At 47.5% G+C, this 15934-nt stretch overlaps 1 protein-coding gene across 6 annotated transcripts in view; it reads left to right on the top strand.

Annotated features, from left to right (window-relative positions):
• The window catches only part of BMAL1 (basic helix-loop-helix ARNT like 1), a 103682-nt gene that overhangs the window by 26978 nt on the left and 60770 nt on the right, over positions 1-15934 (top strand). For 5 of the 6 annotated variants that reach the window (XM_082341535.1, XM_082341533.1, XM_082341532.1 and 2 more), the window contains exon 2: positions 3815-3887. The exons of the other annotated variant lie outside the window; for it this stretch is intronic. The gene's annotated coding sequence lies outside the window, so the exon portion shown is untranslated. The remainder of the gene's footprint in view (positions 1-3814; positions 3888-15934) is intronic. 6 annotated transcript variants of the gene reach the window in all.

The raw sequence follows: 15934 nt of genomic DNA, 5'->3' as shown, positions 1-15934 counted from the left end.
CAGACGTGGGGCAGAAAGGAAGAAGGGAGAGTCCATGCGGGCCACAAGGAAGTCCGAGGACCAGGTGAGTCTGAGGTTTCTAGCTTGGGCAACTAGCTAGGAGATTGGGGAGCTAGGGGAGTGGTGTAAGTGTAACAGAGTAGGTATATTCTAGGCCTTTCAGAGCATGACTGGAAGATTGGACTAACTGTGCTTCCCTTCAGGGCCGGCTCCGCAGAATAAGCCTGGCTGCTGTGTAAAACCCAAGGAGCACACGTTCTGGGCAGAGAAAACATTGTGGGGAAAGGCACAGATACAGGAAACGTCATGGTGGGCCTGTTGGGACTCCAGCTAGCTGAGGCATAAGTGGGTAGTTACTGGTTCCAGAACTGGGAAGGGTGCTTAGGAGTTCACAGAAGCAAGGGGTTCTGGAATGGGAGTTGATGCTGCTGGTGGTCCATCTGGCGCCTTCCATTCTTTGTGTGTTGACATCAATCTTTCCTACTGCACACAGGCCACCGTCCCTGGGGGGCACCACTGCTGACAGCCCCCACTTAGCAATTCCAGTGAAGGGAGAACCCCTTTCTCTGCATCCATATATTAATCCTAGAGAAAGGCTATAGTTGGCCCAGCTTGGGTGATGTACTTGTCCTTTTTGACCTATCACTGTTGCAGGCAGTAGACTAATCTGAGCTGGATGGTTTACCCACCCCCATTAGATCAAGCCAGGCCTTTTTTTTTTTTTTTTTTTTTTGGCCACACTGCACAGCTTGCAGGATCTCAGTTCCCCGACCAGGGACTGAACCCGGGCCATGGCAGTGAAAGCTCAGAATCCTAACCTCTAGGCCACCAGGGGACTCCCAAGCAAGGACTTTTAAGGAAGAAGGCAGAAGAAAAGCATCTACAGAAGATAGAAAAGAATATTTACTATGGTTCACTGTATAATATCTTTTGAAGAATTTATAGTATGGCAATGTAGGAACTCTTTGGAGAGTTTTAAACCAGGGGACTTGATCAAATTTAGGTTTTCTTAAAATTATCACTGTGTAAAGTTGTAGTTGGAAATAAGTAAATGAGTAGAGCTGGGGAGACTGGTAGAGAGGCTGCTGCTGTAGTTCTGGGGAGAACAGATGAGACCTGAGCTAATTCAAGTCCTTGGATTCTTATTTCATTTGGACTTCACCCTCCAGCCACAGCATCAGGGGGGTTGAGGAGGGGGACAGAGTCTGGAGACAATTAGGCAAATAGGGTGTGGTGACCAGCTGGAGGGTGCCGGGGGGGGTTCAGGAGGACTCACCACCCGCACCAACTGTTCCCTGAGAGGCTAGCTTTCTCTTTGGAAACTAGTTATTAAGTGGTGGCAGACTCGACATATCTTTCTTATTGCTTCTTAAGAAATGTGGGTGTTACTGGCTTCTTGTGGTGTCCTAACTGGAAAAGGAAGCTGATTGATTCTACTTTTCTCCCTTTAAAAAGTTTCCTTTCTTTAAGGAATCAGATAATAGGAGGTGTGTCAGGACTGCCAGTCAAGAAATAGATGGTTGGAAGGAGGACGCAGGCCTGAAGGCCCTGCCTCCCCCATCGCTGCCCCGGGGCCTGCAGGTCTGCTCTGGAAACATTTATCCCTTTGGCTTTGTCCTTGCTGGGAAGGCTTGCAAGAATTTTAAGCAAAGAAATGACATAATCTGACTTATGCTGTAACAGATTCCCTCCTGTATTGAGAATAGGCTATGGGTGGAAGTGGGAGTGACACCAAAAATAGAAGCAGGGAAAGCAAGGACACCAATTAGGCTATTGCAATAATCTAGGATGGTAATGGTGGAGGAGGTGAGAAATGGTCACATTCTGAATGTATTTTGAAGGTAAAAACCAGAGGATTGGATAGAGAGTAAGAGAGAAAGAGACGAGACAAGACGAGAATGACTGCAAATCTTTGGCCTGGGCAACTGGAAGACCATGGCCTTAAACTGAGATGGGTAAGATTCTGGGAGGAGCAGGTCTGGGGGAAGATCAGGGGTCTGTGTGAGATGTGTCAAGTCTGAGACATGGAACACATCTCACACAGACCTCCTGTCCACTTGACATCTTACCTGAAGCAGGCAGTAGGATATATTAGCCCGGAGTCCAGAGGTGAGGTCCGCACTTGGAGAGAAATCTGGGCATCCTCAGCCTGTAGGTGATATGAGACTAGGTGAGATCACCCAGGAGGCGATTGAAGGAATACAGAGAAGAGAGGAGAACTAGGACCGAGCCCTGGGGCACTCTTGCATTAAGAGGTGGGGAGATGAGGAAGAACCAGCAAAGGGAAAGAACAGCCAGTGAGGTAGATGGAAAACCCAGAGTGCTCGCCTGGAAGCCAAGTGAAGAGAGTAGTCAAACAAGGGCATGATTCACTGGTAGCAAAAGCTGTAAGAGGAGGACTCAGACTTGCCCATTGGATCTAACAACATGGAGGAGAAGCTAAATGCATGCTTTTGGACCCAAGCTTAGCCTTTCAAATAAGTCATAGTTCCCGCCTTGAAGGAGAATACAAGTGTGCAAAAAAGGGTCATTTAAGATTGATTGAAACAAGTCTGAGAAAGATGTAAAGATAGTATCGTGGGAGCCCAGCAGAAAGAGACAGTACTTCTGGCTTTTGTGGAGAGGGTTGAGGTCGGATTAATTCATGTCCTCGTTCGTTCAATGATTCATTCATTCATTCCACAAAAACTTTTTGAGTGCCATGGACTGAGAGGAAGGGAGAAGGTAGAGTTGTTGTTTAAGGGGTATGAAGTTTCAGTTTTGCAGATGAAAAAAAAGTTCTGGAGATGAATGGTAGTAGTTGCACAACAATGTGAATGTATGTAATACCACTGAACTGCACACTTAAAAATGGCTAAGCTTGTAAATTTTGTTATGTGTGTTTTACCACCACATACGCACACACACACAAAGTCAGAAAGGAAAGAAAATCTTATTGAGCCCCACCATGACCTTGGTCTGGAATATGATGTTGAAATGGAAGTCATTTCAGTAGAAGGAGATAATGTGGAGAGAAGGGGAGGAAGACATCCAGCTGGAAGGAATGCTGAGAGAAGGGTCTGGCCACCAGTCCTATCTGTCTAGATTGAAGCGTCCACTGGGGGAGATCACAGGAGCTGAGGCTGCAGACTCAGGCTGAGCCAGTTGGTGCAGGCCTGGCAGCCTGGCTGTGGAGTTGGGCTTGCCTTCTTAGGTTCTGGGAGCCTCTAAAGGTTTCTGCCCAGGGGAGTGTCATTCCAGAGATGTGCATTTGGAAGCTTAATCTCATTAATCCTTCCTGTTAAACCCGTTGCCTATTAAAAGCAGTGGGATTGAAGCATGCATTTCTCTGATGAAAATTGTGGCCTAGCAGAATTTTAGATGCCTGGGCATGTGTTCATGAATTGAGTAGGTTATTTTTCTACCCATTTTACAAAATTTATTGAGGATTGTCTAAATGCCCGTAGTATTCTAGGCACTGGAGGGAAGGGAAGGGGTGAATTTCTCAGATCGCTTCTCTTGATAAGCCTACAGTCTAGGAACCCTCATTCCCAAATAAGAAATTATGCTACATTGTACCACATGTTACCATAAATGTCTCACCAGGGTTCCATGGGAGCCAAGAGGAGGGTGCCTGGCCTGCCTGGGACACTGGGATGGCTTCCAGCGAAAGACTGTCCAGTGGATTTGAAGGATGAGCAGTATTTTCTAGGCAGAGAAACAGAGATGGACATCCTGGGAGGACAGTAAATCAAAACTTATTGGGGTTGTAAATTTAAAGAAAACATGTAAATATTCTCTTTTACAGTTAAACTCTTATTTCATTGGCTTTTAGGTGGTGCTGGCTAGAGTGCATGCTTTTGGACCCAAGCTTAACTTTTCAAATGTGGAATGCTAGGCCTTCATTGGTAAGTTTGTTTGATGCCTTCTTACCGAATTATGCTGTCAAGGATTGGTATTAGGAATGAAGGGCAAGGTGGTTATCATTGGTAGTGCTCTGTGAAGGGTACCAAGCCTGGACCCTAGAGAAGCCTCCAGTATAGGTGGAGAAGATCCACAGGAGAAGTGGATCCCACGGTAGGTTTCTGCGGTAGATGCAGAGAGAGAAGCCAGAGGAGAAACACCCAGGGGTGCAGGGGACGGACGCAGCTGGCCTCACAGAGAGGTGCAGCTTTGGCTGTGTTTTGAAGGATGGACAAGTCCGGGGGGGAGTGAAATAAGCCTTTCAGGCTTGAGAAGGTGGGAGTAAGATGTAAAGAAAGTGGGCTCAGCAGAAGACCCACAGGAACAGAAACTTCATCCAAAGGAGTGGTGAGTAAGAACTTCTGCAGGATCTGCTGGTGGTTGATTATTCTATTCTAGACCAGGGTCAGCACACTTTTTCTGTAAAGGATCAGATGGTAAATATTTTTGGCTTCCTAGGCCATATGGTCTCTGTCATAGCTACTCAACTCTGCCATTATAGTGGGAAAGCAACCATAGATAATATGTATATGACGGTGTGGCCGTGTTCCAAAAAAGCTTTATTTACAGAAACAGGTCGTGGGCCGGATTTGGCCTGTGGGCTATAGTTTGCCCACTCCTTTTCTAGACCCTGAATGCTGGGCTAAGGCACTTGGACTTTGTCCTGAAGGCAGTGGGAAGCCATTGAAGTTATTTGGGGCAAAGAAGTGAAATGGCCGAAGTAACATGTTAGGAGCATTCCTCTGACAGCTGGACAGGAAGCATGGGTCCTGTTCCAAGGCAGCAGCAGCAATCCAGGTGTGAGGTCATGTGGTTAACTGTGCTCAAAATGGAGAAAAGGTCCAATAGGAGAGATACTGCAAAGGAAGAATGGTAGGATTTATGGTCTTCTTAGACTTTTTAAAGACAGGAGCCAAAGAAGATGAAAGTTTAAACTTGATAGTTCACAATGGTAACATTGACAGAAATGTGGCTGTTGGGGATGGAGAAGGGTAGTTGATGCGTCCAGTTTTTGATACAGTGAATTTGAGATGGTACTGATTCATCCACAGGATATGTCTAGTAGGCAATTAGAAATGCAGGGCTGGGGACTTCCCAGGCAGTCCAGTGGTTAAGACTTCACCTTCCAATGCAGGGGGTGCGGGTTCGATCCCTGCTCGAGGAGCTAAGATCCCACATGCCTTGTGGCCAAAAAACCAAAACATAAAACAGAAGCCAGGTTGCACAGGGTCCATCATAAATGATGGATAAAGAATCAGATACGTTAGTAAAAGTGACCACTTATGGAGAGTTTGGATGGTAAAAGAACGGAGACACAAAGATTTCAGCATCTGCATGCCAAAATAACCTTTTCTTTAGCTTTGAGGCAAGCAAAGCATGCCATGACCGGTTCTCTTGTCCTTCTCTGGAGCCAAGTGTGTTTGGGAGTTTGTGTGTACCTTGGGCTTGTGATTGTGTTCTTATGCTTTCTTTGAGGTGTGGTGTTCTGAGCTCTGTCATAACTTGCACCAACGGAATCCAGCGCATGTTTGGACCCTTGCCATGAGACAAGATGTGATCTGTTGGGGAAATAGTTGCATTTGCCTGAATTGGAGGAGGAAATAGGGTAGAGCAAGAAACGGAAATGAAACTCCTTACTGCAGAGTCTGCCCAAGTATGGGAATTTGCGATAATTCCTCAAGTCACTCAACTAGATAGCAATTTATGTTCTGAGCATTTCAAGCGTATGTTCTTTGGTTTGAATTCTGAGTAGTCTTTGGCTCGGTTTTTGCAAATATAGCAGTTAGAGATGGAGTCATAAAAGCAACAGGTGGAACTGGTTTGGAGCCTCCGTTTAGTGAAGTCTCACTATGTCCCAGGCATAGTGCTGAGTACTCTGTAGGTATCATTTTATTTCATCTTTGCAACAACCTGTGAAAGAGGAATTGGTGTTCCCACTTCAGCAATAAGGAAATTAAATCACAAGAGGTTGCCTGAGGTTACAAGGGATTCGAACCCAGACCTATCTGACCCCTTAGTTTATGCCACTTTCTGTTTTCTCCCACCTGAGTCTGGAATTTCTCCTCTAACTGACATAGAAGGACTAGAGACAGAATGAGTTCTTAAGGTTAAATATTCAGAGCCTATGGTGGTATTTCTGCTTCTTAGGAGTCTATTAAAAGTGTGGAAGAAGTATGGGATCCCTGGGGGAGACTAAGGCCAAACTTCAAACACTGTTTCCCCTGCTGAAATTTTCATTTAGCTGGAGAAGGTGGCAGCCTTGGGCTTGGAAAGGAAATCTAACTAGAAGGCATGACAGGCAGATTCCAATCCTAGCTCTAAGGCAGTTATAATCTACTTTTTGTTTAAATACTTGCATCTCTCTCTGCTCACCTCCAACTTCAAGGTCCGAGGGCAGGGTCCTGCGTTGACTTGTTTCCCACCGTACCCCCAGCATCCAGCCTGGTGTCAGGCGTGTAGCATGTGCTGATTGAATATTCGTTGTTTCTAGTGAGCCAGGCAACTTGGGACAAGGAGCTTCACCTCTCTGTGCCAGGCACTGCCGTCGGCACTGCAGTTTTGGAGGTGACACAGGACAGGTTCTGTCCTCATGAGGCAGACGAGCTAGCAGGGGAGACAGACAGAATAGACAGGTGAGATGTGCAGTCTGAGGTCAGGCAGGCAGGATAATCCTCTGAAAAAAGTCATAATAATGCACTTTGGGGTGACTGCAGATATGTCGTCTAAGCTGTCCGCTCTGTTTTAATTCTTTCGCTTGGCTGTAGTGGCTAACACCCAGCTAACTGCTCCCCGCAGCGAGAGCTCCCTCCTGGGGCCAGAGCAGCCTCCTGCCTCAGGCAGGGCTGAGCGCTCCCCTCCCGGCCCCTCTCCTCTGCTCACCCTCCTGTCTGGCCTGCCATCCCCTGGTTCTCCTCCAACTCCGTAGACCTCGACTCCGCAGCCTGCTGTGCCGGTTCTCTTTTCTCTGTCTTTAGCTTAATAAGGTTTTGCTTGATCCCTTTCTGGTCAGTCCCAGTATTCTTCCCCGGTGAGCTCATCCACTGTTCACCTCTCTCCTGAAGTCACCCAGATCTGCATATCCAGCCCAGAACCTCTGCCCAGCCCTCCTTCCTAGCTCCTATCCTGTGGGCACCTCCAACTCAGCCCTCGCCTTGTACCCAGTGTGTCTGTCTCCCTGTGGTGCCTGCCTGGGGTGGGACTACACCCCCTCAGTCATGTCGACTGCAGGAGTCACCCTTGGCTTTGTCCTTTCCCTCAACTGTCGTCTTCCATTGGTTACCTTTTCTGGAAGAGCCCATCTTCCGATTTGTCACTCCCTGCCCACCCCTTCGTTTAGGACTCCTCATTTGGATTGTTTCAATGGCCTCTTCGTTGGTCTCCCTGGGCACACTTTTGTCCTCCTTCAGTCCACCTCCACTTCCTAGCAGCATGATGTTTCTAACTCACACATCTATCATGGCTTTCTCCTGCTTAACTTCTCCAGGGGCTCCTCATTGCTTATAGAATAGAACTTAAACCCCCTCAGCGGGCCTGCAGTCTTTTCATAACTGGCCTTTGGCCACCTTCCCTATTTCACTTTTTCCCTAACCCGTATTCTCACCTCACTCAGCCCCGCCTCTCAACAGCCATCACCTCTTGGTGCCTTTGCCAGAACTGGGCCCTTTCCTGGGAATGACCCACCCCCTGCTCCCCATTTCGCTAACTCAGGTCAGGTTTCTGCTTTTCTGGACACCTTCCTTCCCCACCCTGCACTTCTCTGTGACCTGGAGATGACCTTCCTCCTGGCTTCCAGAACACCCTGCATTACTCTCTCTCCCAAAACATTTATTGGCGTAACTGTTGATTTACTATCCGTTATGCTCAGTAAACTGAGCTCCTTAAGGGTGGGGAATACACACCCACCCACACACACACAATCTCTGGGTTCTCGGTGCCAGCACTATGTACCTGGTTCAGGAAGTGTTTGTTGAAAGAGTGAGGATGCAAAGTCTGTTTGTGCAGCCAAACAACAGATTTTCTAACGTGATCAAATGTATTTGAAACTGGAGGTTCATTGGCTATTGAGTTGGGTGGGGCCTCCTTGCTTCTCAGTTTTGATGGCAGGATAGGTTGTCGTGGGCCTGGGTTTGTGGTTGCCTATTGCATCTCTCAGCCTACTGAGGCCTCGGGAATATAACTTCTCTATATTCTTTGCCCCTGACTTTTTTATTTTTAACTCCCGTTGTTGATGGGAGAGTAAAGCAATGCAAAATGAAAAATAGTCCATCAAGGAATGCTGAGGAGTGAGGTCCACCCAGCTTCCTGGATGAATCCCAAATTTCCTAAATTAGCCAAAATAATGATTCTTGCTAACCACTGACAGCTTTTCCCTTTCGCAGTCCAGCTGAGAGTGCTTTTCTGGCTGCGGGATGAGGATAGCTGGTGGTCCTTTGTGGAGGTGCCCAACGGCATCTTTATCTTCATTTGGAACCTTGTAAAGTCCTCAGTGAATACTGAGGAGTAGCAAATAGGAAGAGGCTCTGAGCCCAGGGATGCCAGGTCTGTGTCTATTCACCACGGGGGCTGCTGTGATGCACCTAGGTGCTAGCCGGTACCTTCTCGTGTTTTCATGTGGGGCTTTCAGCTTGATGCTGTTGCCTCTCCTTCACCTCCTGGTTCTGCCACAGGACCGGGAAATTGTGCGGAGAATGCAGGTTTTCTTTGTGGGTTCACAGTAATCTGGGAAGGCTTCCTTGAAGAAGAAGCCATTTTCAACACAGACGTGTCCTACTGACCAGGGTGCTCCAGCGGGCACTTGGGGCTGCTTTCCTTGCCTGGAAATACTGATGATGATGCTGCTTTCCCTCTCAGGGACTTTCCAGAAGCTCTTCCCTCAGCAGGGAATGCATTTTCCTTCTGGTTTGCCTGGTTCATGCCCATTCAGCCTTCAGATATCAGCTGACTTGCTTCTTCTTGGGAAGCCTTCCCTGACCTCCTTGATAAGAAACCTAGGTCTTATCATCACCATTACTGTTATCACTTTATACTGCTTATTGATTGCTCACAATGGGGCAGACATTGTCAAAGTGCTTGGCGGGTAACCACTTAGTATTAGGGCCTCAGGAGGTGTTGGCTGAGGTCAGGGTTATCATTATTACCCCAAAGATACCTTTCAAGGAAACTGAGGCCCAGATCAGTTGTGGGCGTGCGAGCAGGGTTTGTCCCCAGGCGCCTGACTGGGTCTGTGCTGCTACCCATTCTTCTCTACTCTGCAGGCCCCTCTGCCAGGCATTCAGCAGCCCATCCTCCCACTCATTTCAGCACTCACCCCAGAGGCCATTTTACATTTGTTTGTGTGGTTATAGATGAATGAATGTTCATTCTCCCACTGGGCAGCCTGGTAAGCCCCAGGATCGCAGGAGCCTGACCTCCAGGCAGGCACTCAAGGCAGAGTGACCGACAGCCTGCCTGCCTAGACAGCCGCTCACCCGCCGGATCTCCTTGCCCCTTGCATCACAAGAGCCTGGGCTGTGAACATGAACTCCCTGGGCGGTCCCCACAATTTAGCCTGCACCCTCCCCTCCTGTTTCCATGTCAGAGCCAGTGGTGCGAAGGAAGCACCTGTCCCTAGCTGGGTCTGTCCCTTTGTCTTTCCTCCACCTTGTGAAGCCATCCTCATCCTTGTATAAGGAAGTAGACCCCTTTCTTCCCCCGGGACAGAGCCCTCACCCGTCCTCTGCTCCTCTGGACCTGCACACGCTCGGGATGGCTCTGACCACAGTGGGCCATCCTGACCCGTGTTCCTGTCCTCCTTGTCCTTCTGCAGCTGCTCGGGACCATCCCTGGTGTGGCCTCTGTGGCCGGGCAGTGTCTTGTGTAGTCAGGGCTGAGGGGGCCACAGAGGGGTAAGAGGACCGAAGTTACTACCCTAAGAGCAGCTGCACCATGATTCCGAGTGTGTGGGGTGTACCTGTGCTGGTGAGTGTGTATGGGGGTGTGTGTGTTTCTTGCTCGATGTTTTTACTTGCATAATTTATCCTCGTGCACATTAGAGACCATGCCTCCTTCTCTCAGGGGTCTAATGTAGGGCTCTGAATAATAGATATTCCAGAGCTGTTGGCTAAATAGATCTTTCCTCCTCTCTCTAGCTGAAGGCGCCTCCCCTTTTCCCCATCCCCACTTTGGTACCTCTGCGACCATTTCATAGGGTTGTTGTGACTATCAGGACCCCCTTCCCAGACCCCATTCAGACAGCAGTGATGTGAAAGCCCCATCTAGACCTTGGCAGGCTGGCAGGGCGCCAGGCTACACTGCCCAAGCTGGCAGCAGGGAAGCCCGGTCCCCCAGGGGCACCTCACCAGGCTTCCAGGGCCCAGCTGGCTGAGCTCTGAGAGACTCACGCTGGTTTTGAGTGGGAAAAATAAAAATTAAAAGTGGCTTCTGACCAAGTGGGGAAAGTGGGCAGGGGCGGGCGTGGGGAAAGTGGGCAGGGGCGGGCGTGGGGAGCAGGAGGATGTTAGCCACGGTTTCCGGCTTCCTTACATTTGCTGGAAACAAACTGAGATCAGCTTACAGCCTCTGGGACACCCAGCACACTGGTCTCGGGCCCTGGAAGCAGACCTGCTTCACAGTGTCACCTCTGCGCCTACTAGTGGTGGGGCTTAAGACAGATCACCCACGCTCTCAGCCTCAGTTTTCTCACCTGTGTAACAGGATGATGATCATAGTAATCACCTCTGTGAGGTTCTTGTGAGGGTGAAATGAAAACATGCTTAGCACTGTACACGCTGTGTAGAAAATGCCAAATATTTGTTATCATTTTACTGTTGTTTTTGAAAAGTAGCATTGTCAATAATTGTAAGAAGACTTTGGACAACATACAAAGTCTAAAATGCACAGTTAAAGGCTGTGAGCAGTAAATGAGATGGGTGTGTGGGAAAAGCACTTTGTGAATTGCAAATTGCGTGCAGGCATTATTATTAGCACAGATAACTCTTTTATTGTTTTGGCTTTGAAAAAAATGACAGAGCACAATTTTATGATGTTGAGTCTAAGTTCTTTACTGTTTTTGGTTTTTGTTTTGGAGGGAGATTTGTCAGGCAGGCCTTAATTGGAATCTTGCCCAGAGGTTGTGTGACCCACATTGGTGATCCCAGGTGCCCAATGTCTGAAGAGCCCCTGGCACAGAGGATCAGTTCTGTGGCTGCTCATATTATTTTAAATTTTTTATGATAAACGTTTAATACATAGTGGTATAGTAAGTTCTCGTAAGTCCATTGACGGTAAATTGTGGGCATTTGCTTAGGACAAATTCCTGAGAATTTGCTCCAGAAATTCTCACTCTCAGAGTTTTGTACCTAATATAGCTGAAGAAATGTAAGCAATTTATTCAGCATTTGATGTAGACAAATACCACTGTTTTCTCAAGTATGTTAGAAATATTTTCTTAACATCAACTGCTTGCCTCTCTTGTGTTTATCTCCATCCCATACCATTTCATTGTCTCCTCCCATCCTTCCAAAAATGAAATCGAACAAAAATTTAAAATGTAGATACTTTTAGACAGAGGTTGAAAATTCTCTACTTATTGGCTGCATCTGGCCTGCAGATGTATTTTGTTAAGTGCTCACAATGTCTTAAAACCTTTAAGTTAGTGGGTAACATTTAAAAGTTGGTAGATATTATCTAGAAATCTGGATTTCCAGATCTTTACAAAAATCCGAAAGTCTAGCAGCGCTGGACCCTCGTGGCGGTGATGAAGCATGGCGGTCCCTCTTATGGGGACTTGTTTCTCCAGTTGCCCGGCCCTGCCCAAGACCCTGCTCCTGTACATGGCCTGTAGGTAACTGAGTTTGTAGTCTGTGCTAAATGTGACCAACATTTCTTAGACACTGTGCATCAGTTTAGAATTACTTTTACTGGCAACTTTGACCATAGAGAAGAAGATTATTTCACTTGCTAAGTTTTCATTTTTATAAGCCAAGTAGCTATAGTGTTTTATTTAGGCTCTTTTGGGTTTAGTAGAATCACCTTCTCTCCTCCCTGTGGATTTTCCTCATTAATAATTTTGAAGGAGTCTTCAGCAAGACTTATAAGTCAATGTAAAATGCTGGATAAGGCAGGATATAAATTTTGATTGCTTCTATTTAAGGGAGGTTGAACACAAGTCACCTGCTTTAATTCAGTAATTTATGATGTAAATTTGAACAATTGAAGATACTTAGTCATTTTTATTAGCCATCTCATTGAAATAGTTGTAATTGGCAGAATCCTTAGTGAAAGAGGAGTTTGGGATTCTTAACACTGGAGACCATCCCCATTTGTAGGCTTTTCTCAGGCAAGCCCATACCCCCTTCCAGCCTGTGAGCACGCACAGAACTGGGGGCCATATGCAGGAGGGGGGTGGTGCTGAGCTCCACAGGGTTTACTTTAAGGGAGTCCTTGAAAGCAATTTTTTAAATTACTATTATCCTATGAGCTTTAAAAATTTTTTTGCCATCATGAAAGAGTATACACTTGTAACAAATTTAGACAGCCCTGAAGAAGTGCATTAACATAAAGGAAGAAAGTCTTCTGTGACACCCGCCTCCCCACTCCCAACCTTCCCCTGAGATTGGCACTTTTTGTTGGGTATAGTCCTGGACTTTTTCATTTGCTTGTATCCCCTTAACCCCTACCTCCTTTGCCCTCATGCCCAACATACACGTTTTTACTTTTGTAGAAATGGACTCTCTCTATGCCTATAGTTCTGCAGTTTTTCTTTTTTTTTTAAGCTAACTATCAGTTGTTATGGTTTTCTTTTCAAGTCCATATGTACAGATAAATGTACCTTATTATGTGTAACAGTTGTACTCCATGGTATGGGTGCATTTTAAGCTTATTTAATCATCCGTGTATTGGTAGACACCCAGGTTGTTGCTAATTTTTGCCATTGCAGCCACTGCTGCTTTGGAAATTGTTACACCGACCTGTGAACTTTTGCATGAAATTTTTCTGCTCATAGACACCTGAAAGTGGGACTTTTGGCCTAAGTAGTTTGCCATTTAAAATTTGAATCAATATTGCCTAATCACCCTCCAAAAAGGCTGTACCAGTTCATGCTCCTTTTAAGAGTATCCAATTATGGCTCCAATAATCTAGTTTTTGCTTAACCATGCATGAGAAAAGTAAACTTTAAAAACTCACAAATATGCCATCAAAATGACACATTTGGGGCTTCCCTGGTGGCACAGTGGTTGAGAATCTGCCTGCTAATGCAGGGGACACGGGTTCGAGCGCTGGTCTGGGAGGATCCCACATGCCACAGAGCAACTAGGCCCATGAGCCACAACTACTGAGCCTGCGCATCTGGAGCCTGTGCTCCACAACAAGAGAGACCACAACAGTGAGAGGCCCGCGCACCGCGATGAAGAGTGGCCCCCGCTTGCCGCAACTAGAGAAAGCCCTAGCACAGAAATGAAGACCCAACATAGCAATCAATCAATCAAATAAATAAATCTTAAAAAAAAAAATGACACATTTGTCTTAGAAAAGCATTCGAAATATATAGCTATAGATTCAATTAAATGATTTTCATACCTTGATTTTGGTGATAACCATCATCCTGCAAGGTGACAAAAATGTTCCCCAACTGTTGTTACCAATTTAATTATTAAATACTTACGTGAGGATTTCAGTTGTGCCAGGGAGCCTTTGGAAGAATAACAGCCAAATCACGGCTTCTTTTTCCACTGGTCCGCCAGGGCTGCCTTGTCTTTCCTTCCAAGGGCTGAGGCCTCAGGACGGAGGTCGGGTCAGCGTTTAAATGGGAGTGCCAGGCCTTGGGGAGGGGGAGACAGCAGGTGATGTGGTGAGGTACCCGAGGATTCCCAGCATCCCCTCCTTACATATGAAGCCGTTTTACATTGACAGGTTCTTCCCACGTGTATTTTCTCATAGCATCCATATGACCTCCCTGTGAAGCAGGCACTCCCCTCTCCCCTCATTTATATCTGGAAACACTTAGGCTCAAAGGTCTGACTTCGTGTCACACAGATGGTCAGGGTCAGTGCACTGGACCAGGTGTTCTGACTCCAAATATGGCGGAGTCAGAGCCCTATGAGGCTGAGTGATAGCTTTTTGCTTATAGGACACCGTAGACGTTTCCTTTTGTGAGCTGGGGGCGGAGAAAGGAAAGGGAAGTGACATTCCCAGACTTCCTGCATTCATTTTTGTCCACAGCTTTCTCCTAGTAGTGCTAACATTTACAGTCATGTTCTCGAATATTTCCTTAGCCTTTGGGAGGGATCTGTGAATTCTTGAGCAGGGGCCTTAACTGATCACACGTGGTTGAGAACTGCTGACTATATCTCCTCCTTAAAAAGGACAGGTCTCAGGAGATGGTCAGCTTACTGCCTACTAACTGTGTAAAATTTTGAATTTCGTCTTCTCCAGAGACCTCTTTTCTGCCTCTCTGACCTTGTGTCTGGCTCTTGCTAACAGGTTACCCTGTATTGGCCAAAGCTCCTTAGCAGTAACCTCACTTGTGAGCCTGCAGGTAAATTTGATGCCCAGACCACTTATCCTTCCAGGATGTCGTCAGCTTCATTAGATCCAAGCAGGGGTCATCTGGTCTAGTGAAAACAGGGATCTGGAGTCAGGTAGAGCAGGTCCAAATCCCGGCCCCCTCACTTTTACTACTAGCAGTGTGAACCTCTGACTGTTGACCTTATGTCTCTGAGCCTCAGTATCCTTTTCTACAAAATAGTGATAATGACTCTCTCATACAGGCATTTTGAGCAATACGTGAATGAAGATTTGAAAGGTGCCTCTCAGATGTTCAGTGCAGAATAGACACTTTATAAATGTGAGTCCTCTCTCATTTTCCTGCTATAGAAAGAAGGTTCTCCTCTGGGGATGCTCCAAACTGGTAGCTGCTGGCTGGGGATCCTGGGATCAGGGCAAGGCCTTTAAGGAATAAATGACAGGGTGTGGGTGCAGAGTTCCAAGGGCCTGGCCTTCGAGTCAGAGACTGACATTCCAGCTTCATCCTGCTGGTGACTCCCCAGTAACAGTGGGTAAACCTCATCCCTTCTCCAGAGCTGCGTTTCCTCAGTGTGATCTGGGGCTCAGGTGCTCCTTAACCATCCTGCTCGCTGCTGTAAGAGCTCCTGTGATGGAGCAGGACTGTGGCGTGTACTGGAAGGGATGCAGGCCTTGGTCTCAGGAAGACCTGAGTGTGGCTGGCTCCTGTACCTCCCAGGTCTGTGACCTTGGGCACATCCACTAACCTCTCTGATGCTTGTTGTCTGCATCTGTAAAGCAAGGCAAGTAGGACCCGCTTCCAGGCTCACTGTCTGGACGACGGGAGTCCATGGGAACAAGGTCAGTTTCCTTCCCTCTGTCTCCGACCCTGAGTGCTTTGGTTGGGGATTCGCCAGTGTTTCTGCAGCGGAAACACCTTCCCTAGGTGCAGTGCTCATCACACCTCCAGCACCCTGAGATTCTCGACTCCCGGATTGCTTGAAGCTCCTTTATGTGGTTGAGAAACTCCTCAAAGGAAGGGTACGGCCCACTGAGCTTTGCTGGTGCCTCCGTGACAGCGCCTTCCTTTCTTGCCCTGTCTCGGCTGCAGACAGCAGCTGCAGCGTGAGTCAGTTGCTTGTGTATAAATTCTTCTGCATCTCTCTGCAGAGAGGAGAGCTCCATTCATTTAGCCAATGTTCGCCGTGCCCAGGCCTCACGCGAGGAGGTGGGATATGGAGAGGAGTCGACTCACAGCCACTGACCGCAAGAGCTCACAGGGGGAAAGGTGCAAATAGACAGTATGACACACGAGCTGTGCTGTCACCCAGGCATGTCATAGGGTGCCATGGGAGAAGAGGACCGAGTGGCCTCTCCTGGGGACCCAGCACACAAGAGATGACTTTGAGCAAATCTTTAGAGGTGAGGAGGAGTCCACGCTGCAGAAGTCCAGGCAGAGTGTGCCAGGCAGGAGGAGCCACAGGGCAGAGGCCAGAGCCCTGAGGGAGGT

This window comes from Balaenoptera borealis, assembly GCF_965194805.1.
Source record: "Balaenoptera borealis genome assembly, chromosome: 11".
Lineage (NCBI taxonomy): Eukaryota > Metazoa > Chordata > Mammalia > Artiodactyla > Balaenopteridae > Balaenoptera > Balaenoptera borealis.
The sequence above is the reverse complement of the archived record's forward strand: the minus strand, read 5'-3'. Positions and strand labels throughout refer to the sequence as shown.